The sequence below is a fragment of the Pseudophryne corroboree genome, chromosome 2 (assembly GCF_028390025.1).
Source record: "Pseudophryne corroboree isolate aPseCor3 chromosome 2, aPseCor3.hap2, whole genome shotgun sequence".
NCBI lineage: Eukaryota > Metazoa > Chordata > Amphibia > Anura > Myobatrachidae > Pseudophryne > Pseudophryne corroboree.
Window position 1 is genome coordinate 653,100,536 of NC_086445.1, and position 19,622 is coordinate 653,120,157.

At 42.9% G+C, this 19,622-nt stretch overlaps 1 pseudogene; it reads right to left on the reverse strand.

The window, feature by feature from the left end:
* Nucleotides 1–496: 496 nt before the first annotated feature.
* LOC135051719 (5S ribosomal RNA) lies at nt 497–615 on the reverse strand (annotated as a pseudogene).
* Between the last annotated feature and the right edge of the window lie 19,007 nt (nt 616–19,622).

Genomic DNA, 19,622 nt, shown 5'->3' on the forward strand with positions numbered 1-19,622 from the left:
CTAACACAAAGGGTAAGGCCTAGACCTGAAAATGCTGTTGAAGGATAGCAAACCTTAGATAACACTGATGGACAGTGGTATAAGAATATGTAGGTAAGCATCCTGTATATCCAGGGATACCATATAATCCCCTGGCTCCAAGCCAAACATAAGGAACGTAACGATTCCAAGTGCAACCGTGGTTCCAAATGTATTTGTTCAGCATTTTAAGATTGAGCATGGGCTGACATGATCCATTTGGCTTCCAAACTAAAACCAGGTTGGAGTAAACTTTGTCCTCGTTTGCAGGAGAAACTGGAATGACTTTTCCTGACTGAAGCAATTTCTGAACTGCTTCTTGCAAAGCAGAGTCCTTCATCTCTACCCGAGATGAGCTGTCTTGAAGGTGAAAGCATAACCTAGAGATACCGTGCCAGATCTGCGACCTGAAGAAGTCGGCTCCCCCAGCCTGGGGTCCCTCAGGCAGAGGCCCACACCATCCGACTGATGGTTTATTTTTCTACAGCACCTGGTATTCCTAGATGGTCTCCCATCCGCATACTAACCAGGCCCAACACTGCTTAGCTTCCAAACTCAGATGAGTTTGGGCCTATCCAGTGTGGTGTAGCTGTAGATCCCAACCGGACTTCTGGTAGCCAAATGCTTTCCTAGTCTTCCCAGACTTCTTGTATTTGCTTTTTCCTTTCGCTGTTCCTAGAGACCAAAAGAGGCCGAAATGCGGAACTTTAGGTTTGAAACTATATGTAGAAGAAACTTGGCCTTCTTGGAGTCTGCTTCTGACTCCAGAATATCTGTAAATTCTTTACCAAAAAGAATATCTCCAGAAAGGACAAAGATTCCAAAACCTTCCTATATTCTGAATCAGCTTCCACGTACCCAGCTAAGCTGCTCTGTGAGCAGGTATAGTTGGGGCTGATGCCCTGGAGGAAAAAAAGCCCATATTCAATGTTGCTTCTCCAGGAACATTGCAGTCTGTTTTTTTTATATGAGCCAAGAGATTTTTACTCTATTGAAAAATCTCCTTCCAATGCATCAGCCCAGACAACCACTGCCTTTGCCATTCAAGCCAACGCAAGGCTTGGCCTTATGACTGCCCTAGACCAGTTGAAAGCAAAGAAAGTAGATTTTTGCACTATTCACTTGCGTATCTACTTTTGACGGAGCCACCTCCCCTTTTTAAACAATCCCCAGCTGGAAGAAGATAATAGGATTTTAATACCTACCGGTAAATCCTTTTCTCTTAGTCCGTAGAGGATGCTGGGGACACCAAAAGAACCATGGGGTATAGACGGGATCCGCAGGAGACATGGGCACTTTAAGACTTTCAAAAGGGGTGTGCACTGGCTCCTCCCTCTATGCCCCTCCTCCAGACTCCAGTTATAGGAACTGTGCCCTGGGAGACGGACATATTTCGAGGAAAGGATTTATTGTTAAACTAAGGTGATATTCATACTAGCACACACATCAAGCATGCCGCACAACGTGGTATTCAACAGAACACAAGCCAACAGCATGAACAATTTCAGCAGCAGGCTGACTATAAACAGACACAACAGGTGTGTAACCATAACTAAGTGCATGATAACCATAACTAACTGCAGATACAGTACGCACTGGGACGGGCGCCCAGCATCCTCTACGGACTAAGAGAAAAGGATTTACCGGTAGGTATTAAAATCCTATTTTCTCATACGTCCTAGAGGATGCTGGGGACACCAAAAGAACCATGGGGTTATACCAAAGCTCCAGAACAGGCAGGAGAGTGCGGATGACTGCAGCACCGATTGACCAAACTTGAGGTCTTCATCGGCCAGGGTATCAAACTTGTAAAGCTTCGCAAAAGTGTTCGAACCCGACCAAGTAGCTGCTCGGCAAAGCTGTAATGCTGAGACCCCTCGGGCAGCCGCCCAGGACGAGCCCACCTTTCTAGTAGAATGGGCCTTCACCGATTTCGGCAATGGTAATCCAGTCGTGATATGAGCATGCTGAATCGTGTTACAAATCCAGCATGCAATGGTCTGTTTGGAAGCAGGACACCCAATACAGGACAAACAGCGCTTCGGTTTTCCTAACCCGAGCCGTTCTGGTGACATACATTTTCAAAGCTCTGACCACATCCAAAGATTTTGACTCAACGAAAACGTCAGTAGCCACTGGCACCACAATAGGCTGGTTCATGTGGAAAGATGAGTCTTACATCAGTAGTAGGGAAATTGATGGAAACACTCTTAAAAGAAAGTTGTAGATTATCTCAAATCCGGCAATTTACTGGATCCCAAACAGCATGGATTCACTGGGGGGAGATCATGTCAAACAAATCTTATTGACTTTTTTGATTGTGTGACTAAAGTGATGGATAAAGGTGGAGCCATGGATATAGCTTATCTAGACTTTAGTAAGGCTTTTGACACAGTTCCACATCGCAGACTGCTAAATAAACTTGAAAGTTTGGGATTGGATATTAGGATTATTGAATGGATAAGATCTTGGTTGAAGGATAGAAAACAGAGAGTTGTGGTAAATGGAGTGCATTCACAGGAGGGAAATGTTACCAGTGGAGTACCCCAGGGATCTGTACTTGGACCAGTGCTTTTTAATATCTTTATTGGTGACATTGCAAATGGCATTAAAGGGAAAGTATGCCTTTTTGCAGATGACACAAAGGTATGCAACAGGGTAGACACACCAGGTGGGGTAAAACAAATGATTGAGGATCTAGGTAGACTAGAGGAATGGTCAAGAGTCTGGCAATTACAGTTTAATGCCAAAAAATGCAAAATCATGCACTTGGGTCTCAAAAATCCTAAAGCTAAATACAGTATTAATGGCACTATACTGGAAACTACTGAGGAGGAAAGGGATCTAGGAGTCACTATTTCAGATGACTTAAAAGCAGGTAAGCAATGTAACAAGGCAATGAGGAAGGCTAGTCAGATGCTTGGCTGCATTGGGAGAGGAATCAGCAGCAGAAAGAAAGAAGTAATAATGCCACTGTATAGGTCATTAGTACGGCCTCATCTAGAATACTGTATTCAGTTCTGGAGGCCATATCTTCAAAAGGATATTAATACATTAGAAACTGTACAAAGGAGGGCAACTAAAATGGTGCATGGCCTACATCACAAAACATACCCAGAAAGACTAAGAAATCTCAATATGTATAGTTTGGAGCAGAGAAGGGAAAGGGGGGACATGATAGAAACTTTCAAATATATGAAGGGTTTTAACAAAGTCCAGGAGGGAAACATTCTCCAAATGAAGAGAAGCAATAGGACACGAGGACATGCACTGAGACTGGAGGGGGGAGGTTCAGGGGAAATTTGCGGAAAAATTATTTCACAGAAAGGGTAGTGGACAAGTGGAATAGCCTCCCATCAGAGGTGGTAGAAGCTAAGACAGTAGAGCAATTTAAACATGCATGGGATAGACATAAGGATATCCTTACAAAGAAATAAGGATCAAATAAGGTTAGTGATAAAAAATAATATAAAAAAAAAAAGGGGCAGACTAGATGGGCCAAGTGGTTCTTATCTGCCGACAAATTCTATGTTTCTATGTTTCTATGATGAAACCACCTTCGGCAGAAAATGCTGCCGAGTCCTCAACTCTGCTCTATCTTTATGAAAGACTCAGACACCCGCCTTGCGGACGCCAAAGCCAACAGAATGACCACTTTCCAAGTGAGAAACTTCAACTCCACCGTCTGTAAAGGTTCAAACCAATGCGATTGAAGGGACTGCAACACCATGTTAAGATCCCATGGTGCCACAGGGGGCACAAATGGAGGTTGGATGTGCAACACACCCTTCACGAAAGTTTAAACTTCTGGAAGGGAGGCCAATTGTTTTTAAAAGAAAACCAATAAGGCTGAAATCTGAACCTTAATTGAGCCCAACTTTAGGCCCGCCTCCACACCTGCTTGTAGAAAATGGAGAAAACGTCCTAGCTGAAACTCTTCCGCAGGCGCCTTCTTGGATTCACACCAAGACACATATTTCCTCCAAATGCGATGGTAATGTTTAGACGTTACTCCCTTCCTGGTCTGAAGAAGTGTGGGAATGACTTCACTGGGAATACCCTTTCGGGCTAGGATCTGACGTTCAACCGCCATGCCGTCAAACGTAGCCGCGGTAAGTCTTGGTATATGCACGGCCCCTGCTGTAACAGGTCCTCGCATAGAGGAAGAGGCCAGGGATCTCCTATGAGTAATTCCTGAAGATCTGGATACCAAGCCCTCCTTGGCCAGTCCGGAACAATGAGGATTGCTTGAACCATTGTTCTTCTTATGATCTTTAGATCTTTTGGAATCAGAGGCAGTGGAGGGAATACATACACTGACGGAAACACCCATGGTGTCACTAGTGCATCCACTTCTATTGCTTGAGGGTCCCTGGACCAATATCTCTGAAGCTTCTTGTTGAGGCGCGACTCCATCATGTCTATGTGAGGAATACCCCAATGACTTGTCACTTCTGTGAAGACCTCTTGATGGAGGCTCCATTCTCCTGGATGGAGATCGTGTCTGCTGAGGAAGTCTGCTTCCCAGTTGTCCACTCCGGGAATGAAGATCGCTGACAGCGCGCTTGTATGCTTCTCCGCCCAGCGGAGAACCTTTGTGACTTCTGCCATTGCTGCTCGGCTTTTTGTTCTGCCCTGGCGGTTTATGTATGCTACTGCTTTCACATTGACCGATTGGATCAGCACGGGCAGATTGCGAAGATGTTCCGCCTGCACAAGGCCGTTGTAAATGGCCCTCAACTCCAGAACGTTTATGTGGAGACAAGTTTCCTGGCTTGACCATCTTCCTTGGAAGTTTTCCACTTGCGTGACTGCACCCCATCCTCGGAAACTTGTATGCATGGTTACTAGGATCCAGTCCTGGATCCCGAACCTGCGCTCCTCCAGGTGAGAGATGTGTAGCCACCACAGGAGTGATATTCTGGCCTTGGAAGACAGGATTATCTTTCGGTGCATATGCAGGTGGGATCCAGATCACTTGTCCAACAGGTCCCACTGAAACACTCTGGCATGGAATCTGCCAAATTGAATGGCCTCGTAGGTTGCTTGCGAAGTAGAACCATCATTTCCGCCATTTCTTTGGTGAAAATCCTCGGAGCCGTGGACAGGCCACACGGCAACGTCTGAAATTGGTAGTGACAATCCTGAATTGCAAACCTCAGGTAAGCCTGATGTGGAGGATAAATGGGAACATGTAAGTAGGCATCCTTTATGTCCACCTACACCATAAAATCCCCTTCCTCCAGACTGGAGATCACCTCTCGGAGAGACTCCATCTTGAATTTGAATTTTTTTAGGTAGAAATTGAGGGATTTCAGGGTTGGGATTGGCCTGACCGAGCCATCCGGCTTCGGGACCACAAATAGGCTTGAATAAAATCCTTTTCACTTTTGTGACTGGGGAACCCTGACGATAACCTGATTTTGACACAACTTTTGTATAGCGTCGCAAATTACCTCCCTGTCCGGAAGAGAAACTGGCAAGGCTGATTTGAAAAATCGGTGAGGGGGAACGCCTTGAAACTCCAGTTTGTACCCTTGGGATATTATTTGTAAAACCCATGGGTCCAGGTCCGAACGAATCCAGAACTGACTGAAGAGATTGAGACGCGCCCCCACCGGTGTGGACTCCCGCAGCGGAGCCCCAGTGTCATGCGCTGGATTTGGCAGAAGTCGGGGAGGACTTCTGTGTGAATGCCAAATTGCTTTCTCACAAATATTTAAAATACCCGCTCTAATATATATTGTAAACGCCTGCACCTCTTATTACCATATCCCATGAATGTGCGCTATATATCGCAAAACACTGCATCCCATAAAAGAAAACAATACACCCAAACATTATCTGAGTTCCAAAGCTCATTGATGTATATATTTGTTATTAAAAGGATATGGATTCGATATATTACAAAGTACAGTATACCTATTGTTACAACTCACACAGTAAGCAGTTAAAACATACAATTACAGTCACAGTTACATACAGTTACAGGCCAGCATACAATACCATTATCCTTAAGTTATATAAATTTGTCTTTCCATATCACTCACTCTCGCTCTGTAAATAAATGCAGGAACTGGTCTGCCAGCAACTCCTTCATCCTCTGGTACCAAAAAGCAATTCACCTCCTGTGTGGTCAGCAATGTGTTATCTAGTTTCTGGGGGAGGGGACTCACTCATTCATGATGAGTCACTAGTCTCTTTGTATATGCTGAACAGGTTCAGCCTTGGGGACGTCCACAGGGGCTGGCCTGAGCTTCCTGTCCACTACCTGTTTGGAATATCTATTGTTCTAATAAAAGTGATTTAAGCTTACATACATTTAATCATAATTATTTGTTGCAATGTCCTACAATTTAAGTATCAAATGAATCTACACATTAATCTGGTTGCTTTAATAGTAAATATGACCGGTCTATCTTGTTTCGTTCAAATAATACACATACATGACATTACTTTATTAGATAATTTTAAATCATCATGATGTCTGGCGCTTGATATTATTATAATTATGGACTGCATGAAATAAGTGTCAAATCCATCTCTGTGGCATGTCCGTGTAAATGCGTGTGTTACCATATATTGCTGTGCTCACTGCGCGTATTTGCAAGTATAGCGACTTATATGTGTGTAGTTTGTATGTTCTTTTTATGTATTTTTTTGACTTCGACAGTCCACCCTTTGGCAGCAAACAATAACTGCCATCAATTATTAACATCAGAAAAAATATTTCAAACAATAATCGGTGACCTAGACACAAGTATGTATGCATTTCGCATATCAGACACTTGTCTATATTTGGGGAAGACAGGGAGGAGGACGAGACATCCTCTATATGCACTCGGCGGTCACGGGACCACTGGTTGGGTGTGGGACAACATTCAACCTATACAGTATGCTGGGACAGTGCTTTGGCCTATAATGTCTGATTTGCGACGAACATTTCACATATACATGTACCTACGTCTTTGTACACTGATGTTTGGATTCGATTGAGGTTCTGCTGGGTAGATGAAGAAGACACAAACAAATCGTGACAGTGACATAAAATTTTCATGATCTACATATTCCTATCATTTTCTGAACATTGTTTCCATTTCTGGAATGTATGCTAGGTCTGTTTAATCATTGAACAAGGGTTATAAGTAGTGTCCTTCCTAAATAACATAAACCTTCGGAGTTTGGGGAGAGCCACTCATAAACCTTTCTTCCACATATATTAATGAGCTCTTTATCTGCAATGTGTGAATAGCCATTGTCTGATTGTTCCTGATTACCTCTGAACTCCATAACTACTAGAACTTTGATTTTTCTCTGACTTTAACAAAAATAGAATATCCTGAAAGAAAATGTTTGTCAGCGGGAAAGAGAGAAAAGAGAAATAGAACAAAACAACTCTTGTTCATAACAAATCAATTACAATGACTGGTCTTTCTGCAGTCCTTTAGTACGCTCAGGTAGTGTTCAACAGTGCCGCCTCTCAGTCTTCACGGAACAGAGTCTCTAGTGATACGAGGTTATCTTTGCTTTGCTCTTTGAACACACAGTTCACTTGGAACACACAGTTCACTTTGCTCTCCACCTTGCTCTTTGAACACACAGTTCACTTGGAACACACAGTTACCAAACTACACAAACTCGATGAATGTGAGCAATAAACTACTTTGTCATGAGCGACCTTCTTGCAGTGGGACAAGTGGACCCAATCTCTCTTTCGGCGACCTTTAGTGCTGTCAAAAAAAACTTGGTATGGTCCTTCCCACCTGTCTATTAGGCAACCTGAGCGTAAGAACAATCACAAAGTCTCTTGGTTCACAATCAAGACAGTTAGTATTTGGCATACCAGCAATCAACAGTTTCAAGTTCTTTTGTCAAGTTCTCAAATGCTGGCTCATCTCAATAAGGTACTGTACTGTCACCTCATTGGTGTATTTCTGATCATTGTGCGGATCAATCATGACATGAGGTTGTATTCCAAAAACAACCAAAAAACACAAATACCAAAACAAATTTCGAAGAGGGTGATTCGTTAAGTGAAGATCTGGGAGTGGTTCCGAAGCTACATAATACTAGTGGCAGTATCTATGATCACAATAGTACAATTTCAAGCTTTGCTCCTACTTCTAGGGGTACCATTATCTACACACAAATTTCTGCGCAATTTTCCTTTGCGGTAAACACAGCAGCATCCGTGGCGGCAGGAAATGCCTCTACCCAGTTTGAGAAAACATCAGTGCACACCATTACATAATAATTCCTAAAGGGTGTTAACTGTACGAAGTCTATTTGTACTTCCTGAAAAGATCTGTCTGCAGGAGGGATATGGGATGGCTCTGTTGGTATTGCTTTACCAATATTCTTTCTCAAGCAAGCAAGACAGGTCATTGCTCTCCTACCTGCATGAGAATAGAATCCTGGCGCACACCAGTAGGCTCTCATCAGCCTGCACCTACCCTCTTTGCCTAGATGAGTCAGACCGTGTGCCACCTCAGCTAGACTTAGAAGGTATGCTCTGGGGGCTACTGGCTTACCATGTCCACCTGCCCACAGTCCTGAGGACTCCTGGCCATACCCCTTTGTCCTCCAGACTGCCTTTTCCTGTAGGGAACACACATTTTTGTATCTTACTTTAACTATCGTGTGTTTGCAATGTAGAGTACCATGAGCATAACTAAAAAAAAAAAAAAAAAAAAGAAAAAGAAAAAAGAAACATCTCTAGAGGAGAGAAGGAAGAAGAGAAGGAAGAAGAAAATGAAAAAGAAAATGTCAGGTTTGCCATTCACCAACAGGCATATCAGTGTCTATACAAAATTTCCCTTCACCAGTATTCCCATTCTCCACCCTTTGTGCATGACAAGGCACACTGCAGTAATACTGGTGTCATCGTGCTCTTGAGATATACTGGGTTTGGGCAGAACTCTGAAGGACATAGGCATGTGGAGTTTGAACTGTAATTGGGTCCATGTATTGTACCACCCTGTGTGAACGCAAAACTGTAGAGAAACAGAATATAGGTTGGTGACAGATGAGTTTGTAGAGGTGAAGAAGATTTTATAAAAAATTGACAACTGGATTGGGCACTACGGGGAAGTGATTCTCTACTTGGTCTACTCCCCTTAAAAAAAATTCTGCGTTTGTCGTATCGCTATTGGGACTATCCCAGCCATCAATCCAGTGTCCTGTCCATCCTAAGTTCATAGGGAACCCGGTATCTGTGAGATAATTTCCTCTACCTGTGATGGACATGCATCTAGAACAGTAGAATGCGACATTAGTCTTCGTGGGTGTCTAACATACTTTGTACTTCCTGAGCGGGAGCATAGTATATGTATATCATATCTAACAAAATTAAGTTAATCAGGGGCCATTTCTGCTAGGAAAAAGAAGCAAAAGTTTAGAGGCCCCATCTTAACCCCAGAAAGTTTTGTCAAAGGGTAATGTTGCATTTATTTTGTTCTTCCCATTAGCCGAATCTGTGTTTTCTATATGGCTTATGATTCCTTACTATATGTCCCTTGGTCCCGTTTAGGTGTTTAATAATGTGGCTTGTGTTTTCTGTCTAGGGGATCTATATTGACTATGTGTCCTACTACTCCTACAATCTCTGGCAAAATGCCCTTCCTTCCTACAAGTGTAACATATTATTGACCATTAGGGATCTGGGGTTTGGACTGATGGGTCTTTCCTGTATGTGCCAGTATACTTACCGTCCTCAACCTCTCCACCTGTTGTTTTCTGCGTCTAGCACTATTCTTGTGATGTTCAATAGCACACTATCTAAGATTAGCTACTGTGACCCCTTTCCAATTTTGCAAAGAAGTCTGCACCCTGACAGTCAATGCCTTAATGAGCCCGTCCATTTGCACAGAGACAGCCACCTCCCATTTGCCGAATTAGTGTTTACCAGTGGTCTTATCCAGATGGAGAGTTTTCTATTACTGCAAGAGACAAAACCCCCCAAAAAAGTTTAACAAGCTTCTAGGTCACAGGTTCTCAAACTCGGTCCTCAGGACCCCACACAGTACATGTTTTGCAGGTCTCCTCACAGAATCACAAGTGAAATAATTAGCTCCACCTGTGGACCTTTTAAAATGTGTCAGTGAGTAATTAATACACCTGTGCACCTGCTGGGTTACCTGCAAAACATGCACTGTGTGGGGTCCTGAGGACCGAGTTTGAGAACCACTGTTCTAGGTCATGCAAAGTATTTCATTCAATCCTTCTCATCCCGTATTAAGGATCTGTACATGGTCCAACAAACATTTCCGAGCTCATTTTGACTAAGGGCATTACTAGGAATGAATACTTCTTATATGGTAACTGAAAGAAATACCTGGGTGTTACCTTGTCTCTGTCCGCTTTCCTACTGGCAAATACTAATGTGCGGACAGGTTTTTTTTCTCCATTTCTGACGTTACTTTCTTGATTTTTTGTTTGTTTTATTTTTGGGTTTTACTATATATGTACACCAGGCCTGGCCAACCTGTGGCTCTCCAGATGTTGTGAAACTACACATCCCAGCATGCCCTGCCACGGTTTTAGCATTCCTTAATAGCAAAACTGTGGCAAAGCATGATGGGACTTGTAGTTTTACAACAGCTGGAGAGCCGCAGGTTGGCCAGGCCTGATGTACACGAATGATACCATACTTACCTGTTCCACTGGTCTCAGCCACTTCCCCCACAGGCTACTGCTCTTCTTTTACCGGTTGGATAATGGCTGAAAACAATCAGGTCACCTTCTCCTCCTAAATAAAACTTCAACATTCATTAGTACATATATAGGTTACAGTCATATTTTTCATATTTTTATTATTTTCTATAGTTTGTATGCTGGCCGTAACTCCTTCCACATCTACATATGGCGGTGTACTTGCATTCTCTTTTTTTTTTTTTTCCTACTTGTTTATTGTTTCTACAAGTTCAAACAGTTATTATATTTCCATTCTTGTCTTATATGACTTTGGTTAGACATACCACCTGCAATACCTTAGGATCAAACTCACCAACCCCTCTTGCTGCCACAGGTTTAAACAATTTGTATGTCTGACCCTTTGTTTTCGGGATTTTATCAGACATATTCTTATCCTTAAGTTCTGCAATACCTCTGGTTCAAAGCTGCCCACCTTAAGGAATGGTACCCTATCTTTGTCAGTCATACGTAACCATTCATTGCAAAAAGCCTCCGTGTGTGAACCATACTTTTCACACATAATAAACCTTGCTGACCATCTCGGTCACAATTATGACCTTCTCGGTCCCGAGTCTGACCTTCTCGTTCCCAACTCTTCTTCAGCCTGAACCCTAGCTACCAAACGCCCACTGCTTGTGCAATTGGATCCCATCGCAGACTTTTTACCAATAAACGCAATCCCCAATGCACACCGCAAATAGACGGTGAAAGACACCTAGCGCTTTCACTCGCTCCTTCTCCGCTGAGTACCACGACTTACTCCAATAGTGAACACCGTGTACCCAGTGAGGCCCTATCTAGTTTCTATTTACTGGAAGTGTTAGGAGTGACTTACCTTTTCCAGTAAATATCCGCCGCTGGAGATTTTCCTGAGAGAGACCAGCGAAAACTCCCTATACACTTTTTATACACAAATCACGCTTGCGTATGCTCTATACAGCGCTAATGATACCGCGATTTTACGCAAAAGCTCATAAAAGGGGTATCAAGTTGCGCTATGTATCGCCCCCACAAACGCGCGGTCCAATCGCACAGCAAATAGGTACTTGTTACCTATCTGCCGTACAACCACGGGTCAATGTACAAACTGTGACCCTCAGCTCGGAGCGTAACAAAAAACCTTTTTACTTCAATACTACACAATGCACAATTCCCTATTACGCTCCTCTGCAAATCTCCTCACGATTTACGTATTTCAATCTATATTAACATGAGTCAGCCGCATCACGCCACCACTTACTTGATGTACCACACTATGGGATCCCGAATTCCCTGGGTTCAATATCCACTCACTCCTACGTTCGCTCACTCAAATACACTTTGTTTTTTTTCTGTACAGAAAATTTCAATTCATTCAGATAGGCAGCTTTACCCCAGAGGCAATACCGTTTTTTAAACTAAATGTAGAGTAACCTGCTTTTGAAATCTGATAGTTATGTGCTATTGTATTAAATGTCTACTATCCCACCTTTGAACTAAACGACACTATTGTGTAATTTGTACTTAGCACCCGCATTCTTACGCACTTTGCATAAACACGCGACCGTGCGTGTCTCTTACGCTGCGTGCGCAGTCCTTTACTTTGTCCGAGACACGTGTACAAAACCCTGCGTCTGCAATAAAACAAATCACACAGCTCTAAGTATAAATGTGAACAATACTAATTACTATTGCCCACTAGACACAACTTGTTCTGTATAAACTTTTATGCAGACCTGCGTTTGTGTCTTTACACTTCCTTAAAATACTGTTATTTCAAATTTACCTATATAGCAACAAATGTATCCTATTTCACACAGATCTATAATGACTCTAGCAATAATCAATAATTTAAAATGATATGATTCAGATTGGATAGCTATCTTGCAGAACATACACTGATATAGACACATAATTATAATAATATTATATATATGTACCATTCACTGGTCTCCTATGAGACACCTTACCTCTTATTTGCATATCAAAGCTATTTGCTTTTCCCTGCTAAAAAAAAGCAGTTACACGGGTTAATTTGCATTTCAATGGCTATCTTATAGCAAGCAGATTCTACAAGTCTTTGAAGGAAAAAGAGAAAAAAAAACAACCCAAAACCCTTTCTTTCCTTTTTCTATCTATGTGCAATTTTTTTTTACCCCAAGCCAAGCATTTATCTTACCATTTACTCTCACTAGGCCCAATTGAAACTATTTGTAATTGACTATGGCATGGGATAAATAAATGCATTGGTAACTCATAAATGGTGTTTGATGTGACCAAGGAAAGCGGATTGTTCTGAGCAGAATGAAAATCAGCTATTTAGAAAATGACCTTCCTAAAATGGCCACTGCTCCTCCCCCTTCCACATCCATGAGGTTTACACAAAATGGTGGACAGGCCATGTGGTTAGTCCAAAATGGAGGACAGACCATGCGGCTTCCTTTGTCACAAAGAAATCACACATTATACAAGCACCAGAAGTTATTTTAGGCCTGAGTTAAAAAAAAAAAAAAAAACTATATCAAGGCTATGCAGCAATTTTTAAATGTACTTTTAACCCTACTTAACAGATAAACAATCCAATCTGAATCAAACACAATATGACTTATTTGAACTTTGTTTTGCAACAATAAAAATACATTTTAGCATCTTAAATATTATGAGAAACGCATTGTTCCTTGAAATTTCATATCATTGGCTTACTGATACCACAACAATACACGTGGATATGATTTTCTCAGCGTCAGGATGCGTCCATCACAATCTGATCGACCACAGCATCACGTTTATAATGTACAGTGCATAATTAAGACCATGATATCCCGTAAGAGCCCTCATCTGTGAATGCCAAATTGCTTTCTCACAAATATTTAAAATACCCGCTCTAATATATATTGTAAGTGCCTGCACCTCTTATTACCATATCCCATGAATGTGCGCTATATATCGCAAAACACTGCATCCCATAAGAGAAAACAATACACCCACACATTATCTGAGTTCCAAAGCTCATTTATGTATATATTTGTTATTAAAAGGATATGGATTTGATATATTACAAAGTACAGTATACCTATAGTTACATGGTTACAACTCACACAGTAAGCAGTTAAAACATACAGTTACAGTCACAGTTACATACAGTTACAGGCCAGCATACAATACCATTATCCTTAAGTTATATAAATTCGTCTTTCCATATCACTCTCTCTCTCTCTCTGTAAATAAATGCAGGAACTGGTCTGCCAGCAACTACTTCATCCTCTGGTACCAAAAAGCAATTCACCTCCTGTGTGGTCAGCAATGTGTTATCTAGTTTCTGGGGCAGGGGACTCACTCATTCATGATGAGTCACTAGTCTCTTTGTATATGCTGAACAGGTTCAGCCTTGGGGATGTCCAAAGGGGCTGGCCTGAGCTTCCTGTCCACTACCTGTTTGGAATATCTATTGTTCTAATAAAAGGTATTTTAGCTTACATACATTAAATCATAATTATTTGTTGCAATGTCCTACAACTTTATAACAAGTATCAAATGAATCTACACATTAATCTGGTTGCTTTAATAGTAAATATGACCGTCTATCTTGTTTCGTTCAAATAATACACATACATGACATTACTTCATTAGATAATTTTAAATCATGAGGTCTGGCGCTTGATATTATTATAATTATGGACTGCATGAAATAAGTGTCGATTCCATCTCTGTGGCATGTCCGTGTAAATGCGTGTTACCATATATTGCTGTGCTCGCTGCGCGTATTTGCAAGTATAGCGACTTATATGTGTGTAGTTTGTATGTTCTTTTTATGTAATATTTTTGACTTCGACATCTGCTCCTGATAACCCGCCATGGCTGGTGATCTTTTACCCTTTCCCCTTCGTCTAGCAGCAAGGAAAGAAGAACCTTGCCCTTTCTTGTATTTATTGGGCCGAAAGGACTGCATTGATAGTGGTGTGTCTTTTTTTTGCGAAGGCACATAAGGCAAAAATGATGACTTACCCGCGGTAGCCGTAGATACCAAATCAGCGAGGCCGTCACCAAACATGACACCACCTTTGTACGGCAGGGATTCCATATTTTTCTTAGAGTCAGCATCAGCATTCCACTGATGAATCCACAATGCTCGTCTAGCTGAGACTGCCATGGCATTGGCCTTTGATCCCAAAAGGCCAATATCCCTCGCTGCTTCCTTTAGGTAAGCCGCAGCGTCCTTAATATAACCCAGCGTCAAGAGGAAGTTATACCTATCTAGGGTATCTATATCATATGACAAGTTATCTGCCCACTTTTCAATAGCACTACTCACCTACGCAGAAGCAATGACCGGTCTGAGTAGTGTAACTGTGGTCGTATAAATGGATTTTAATGTAGCTTCCTGCTTACGATCCGCAGGGTCTTTAAGGGCTGCCGTGCCAGGTGACGGAAGAGCCACCTTTTTAGACAACCGTGATAGGGCCTTGTCCACAGTGGGGGGTGACTTCCACTTTTCCCTATCCCCAGAGGGAAACGGATAAGCCACTGGGATCCTTTTGGGAATCTGACATTTTCTGTCAGGACTTTCCCAGACTTTATCAAATAGAGTATTCAGTTCATGAGAGAGGAAACGTTATCTCAGGTTTCTTCTCCTTATACATACAGACCCTTTTATCTGGAACAGCAGGGTCCTCAGTGATATGCAATACTTCTTTAATAGCCACAATCATGTACTGAATGCTCTTTGCCAATTTCGGATCTAATCTGGAATCACTATAGTCGACACTGGAATCAGTGTCCGTGTCGGTATCAGTGTCAGCCAACTGGGTAAACGTACGTTTCTGTGACCCCGAGGGGACCTGAACTTGTAATAACATATCTTCCACAGATTTCTTCCATGCCTGGGTCTGAGACTCAGACTTGTCTAATACTAATACGAGCTACATTAGCATTCAACACATTTACCCAATCAGGAGTCGGCGATGCCAACATAGTCACCCCCACTGCCTTTTGCGTCTCTAATACAGCCTCCTCCTGTGAAGAGTACTCAGCCTCAGACATGCCGACACACGTGTAATAAACACCCACAGACACACTGGGCTTATAGGGGACAGACCCACAGAAAAGCATGTCAGAGAGACACGGAGGGAATTTGGCAGCTCACACCCCAGCGCCAAATGAATGGGTCTGAAGCGATAACTAAAATGCCCCAGACCTGTAGCGCTTTTTATATTATATTATTGCACCAAATAACCTGGGACCCCCCCATTTTGCACCCTGATACTTGTTCAGCAGTGTGAGGAAGGACCAGCATCTCTGCAGCCAGCGGAGATGAAATGGCGCAGAGTGAACTGTGGGGACAAAGTTCCGCCCCCTTAATGGCGCGCTTCCGTCCCGCTCTTTGTAATACTGATTATACTGGCGGGGGTTAGGACAGTGCCTTTGCACCAATGTCCTCTCTTGCCAGTTTATGTTGAGGATTTTAAGCTGCCCATGGTGCCCCCCCGCGCCCTGCACCCAGTAGTGCTGTGTGTGTGAGCGGGAGCTTGGCGCGCAGCGTCCGCTCACTGCGCGGTACCTCAGGGAAATGCCGTCACTGAAGTCTTCTTTCTTCTATTCACCTGTCTTCTGACTTCTGGCTCTGTAAGGGGGTGACGGCAGGCTGTGGGAGCGAGCATCTGAGCGTACCCAGCGATCAAACCCTCAGGAGCTAATGATGTCCTGTAGCCAGAAGCAGAGCCATTAAACTCACTAGAAGTTGGTCATACTTCTCTCCCCTCAGTCCCACGAAGCAGGGAGGTTGTTGCCAGCAGCCTCCCTGAACATAAAAAAACCTAACAAAAAGTATTTTCAGAGAAACTCAGAAGCGCTCCCCTGTAGTGCGTCCAGTCTCAATGGGCACAATTCTAAAACGAGTCTGGAGGAGGGGCATAGAGGGAGGAGCCAGTGCACACCCCTTTTGAAAGTCTTAAAGTGTCCATGTCTCCTGCGGATCCCATCTATAGCCCATGGTTCTTTTGGTGTCCCCAGCATCCTCTAGGACGTATAAGAAATTTAGAATTCCCTTTCTTAGGAATTCTAAACTATTTATTGGGCATAACCCAAGCCTCTTCCATGATTTCCATCAGTTGATCTGACCCTGGAAACCCAGGTTTTGGGACGTTTAAACACAGGTGCCTTGGTTTTTAATACAGGCTCTGCTGAATCCTCTAAGGATAGAATGGCTTCATTGCTTTAATTAACTCAGCTATATTCCAGAGCTGAGACCTACCTCTTTTTCGTATGATGAAGTAGAATAAATTGGGATGTCATCTTTCGAATCTGAACAATGTGTAGCCTGTGAGTGTGAAGATTTACTTACCACTGGCTCTGAGAAGCTGCTTGGAGTGATACACCATAGGTGGATTCTGCATGTAAAGGCTAATAATGTAACCCTATCCCTGGTACAGGATTTTGGAGGAATTATCCATTCACCTTATTGGATAAAGTCTGTGCAAAGATAGCCCAAGGTGGATACATTTATACCTGAATCAGCCTTGTATTTTTGCCGAAGCTAAAACATTATGCACAGTACCATCCTGAACCAGATCATGAGAGGATAATACAGCTTTGGAAACATGGTATGAGTGTCCTCACCTTTGCTGCTCTTATACATGATAAATAATCAGCACTTCCACAGTGTACTACACATTTTTGTGACTGTAATCACTAACCTTTTTACAATGATATCCATCCGACCCTACCCATGCACCAGCATTGGGGATCTGCAAAACAAACTGACAGACACATAGTAAAGTCAGCATCATACTAGCAGTTAGTCACATGTTATACATTAGTATAATAAGCAATATGAGTACATCATCAACTACAATAACATTTTAAATATGTAGGAGAACACATTTACTGAATCATGTTTTAAACAGATCTAACGTATTCAGACGCAATGCGAAAGAAACTACAGCAATGGTATATAGACTCATATGCAATAGGCACTTATCTAACTATTCATACTCAAAAAGTAGAGAATTAGTGCTGTATTACCTGTACTCAGTAGAGTGGGATACAGGGAGACTCACCCCGCTTCCAGGATCGACCAATCCATAAGCGAACGCTTAGTGGATCCAGACGTTACTAGTGTACACTGCCACTCCATGAACCTAGTGAACACAGACACACAGTGAACACACAGACACCGGTCATGCAGCTGCCTATGCTGTGACCGGGTCCCCTTGTGGTAGTGCGCAGTGAACACAGATTGGATCTCCTTGTAGTAGCATCTGGGATGGAAGCAAGGAAATGGTTCATAGCGGGAGACTCGGCGGAAACTGGTCATGAATCGGGGGAAGGGGCGACCAGGAGAGCGTCTGACTCCAAACTGCTGACATCAACCCTAGCCTCATACTATTCCTGGAACCTCTGATCCCTAAGGCCTAGTGCTGGTGCACCCGGGGTGGCAGCTGCATCAGCTGTTTGGTAGTCTCCTCCCAAAACAGTGCGGCCGTGTCCATATTCCATCTACTAAGTGGAATCGATGCCTTACCTTCTCCTCGTGCTCCGGCCACAGCCTGGTAACATCTGCTGGACCTGCTAGTATATCCGATACAGACGCCCGCCGAAACAGCACTGTACTCGTGGGTAAGCATTTTCGCGACCAGACGGAGAGTTGTTGGAGCGACTCTTTCTAAGGTAGCGTATAAAACACTGTTTAGAAAGATCGCTCAAAAATTAGTAAGACTATAACAATAAAATAAGAAAGCTTAGGGCTGCTAAAAATCAGCAGCCCTCTGACCATGGTCCGGCTCCTGCCACACCAAACAAAAAACTGATTTGCCTGAGCCAGTAGGCGGGGATATATGGACGGGCCCGTTGCATGCTGGGAGGCCGGAAAGCTTTGACAGATTGGTGCAAATCCGCTGTTGCTCCATCATATCCCATTGTTATCCTGTGGATAACCCGTGGACCCTGCCTGAGAAATATTGTAGACAAACTATGATGGTCTCTCAGTGGTTGAGTTTCACACTGAGCGCTCTATGGGCTCTATCACAGAGGCAGTCCCCTCTGTGAGGTCTGTTATAATGTGCTTGAAGAAGTCTTTCAGGAATGAAGACAGAGAGGAGCCAATGACGTTACAGATACGCAAATTGTTATGGTGAGAACGATTCTCTTGGTCCTCTTGTCTTTCCTTAGGAGCCTCAGCCTCTACCTCTTGTGAAGTCTTTATCGAGGCGTTGAGAAAATGGCCGAGATTATTTTTTACCAGTTATATATATAGCGCACACATGTTCCATAGTGCTTTAGAGAGAGAATATTTGTCCATTTACATCAGTCCTTGCCCAGTGGAGCTTACAATCTTTATTCCCTACCACATGTACATGCCCACACATTTATGCTATGGTTAATTTTGTTGGGATCCAATTAACTTACCAGTATATTTTTCGATTGTGGGAGGAAAACTGAGTACTTAGAGGATACCCATGCAAGTACGTGAGACTATACAAACTCCACACAGAGCCATGGTGGGAATCAAACGCATGACCTCAGTGCTGTGAGGCAGCACTGCTAACCATTACACCATAGTCTGATTTAGATTCAAGGGCATCCGTTCTGTTGCCGAGATGTCTGACTTGAAGTCTAATATAGCATTGGACAGATCTTGTCTAAACGCAGATTGGACTCCCTCCACTAAGCCTGTCATCACCTTGGTTTTGAAGGTCAATACCCGCATCTGACGAACATGGGAAAGAGTCTGAGAGCAATGCTGGATACTGAGAGCTCTTAGATCTTGGTCCAGAAAATATTAACAGTGGCCTGCAACGCCCTCTTGTTTTTCTGCGTCATGGTGAAGCCTGTAAGGAATATCAATGCAAGGGTGTAATCTTCAAAAAATTATATTGGGTATAAGAGCAATGATCCAGGAAAGTCGAAAGGAGTTACTATATATACATCTTGAGCTC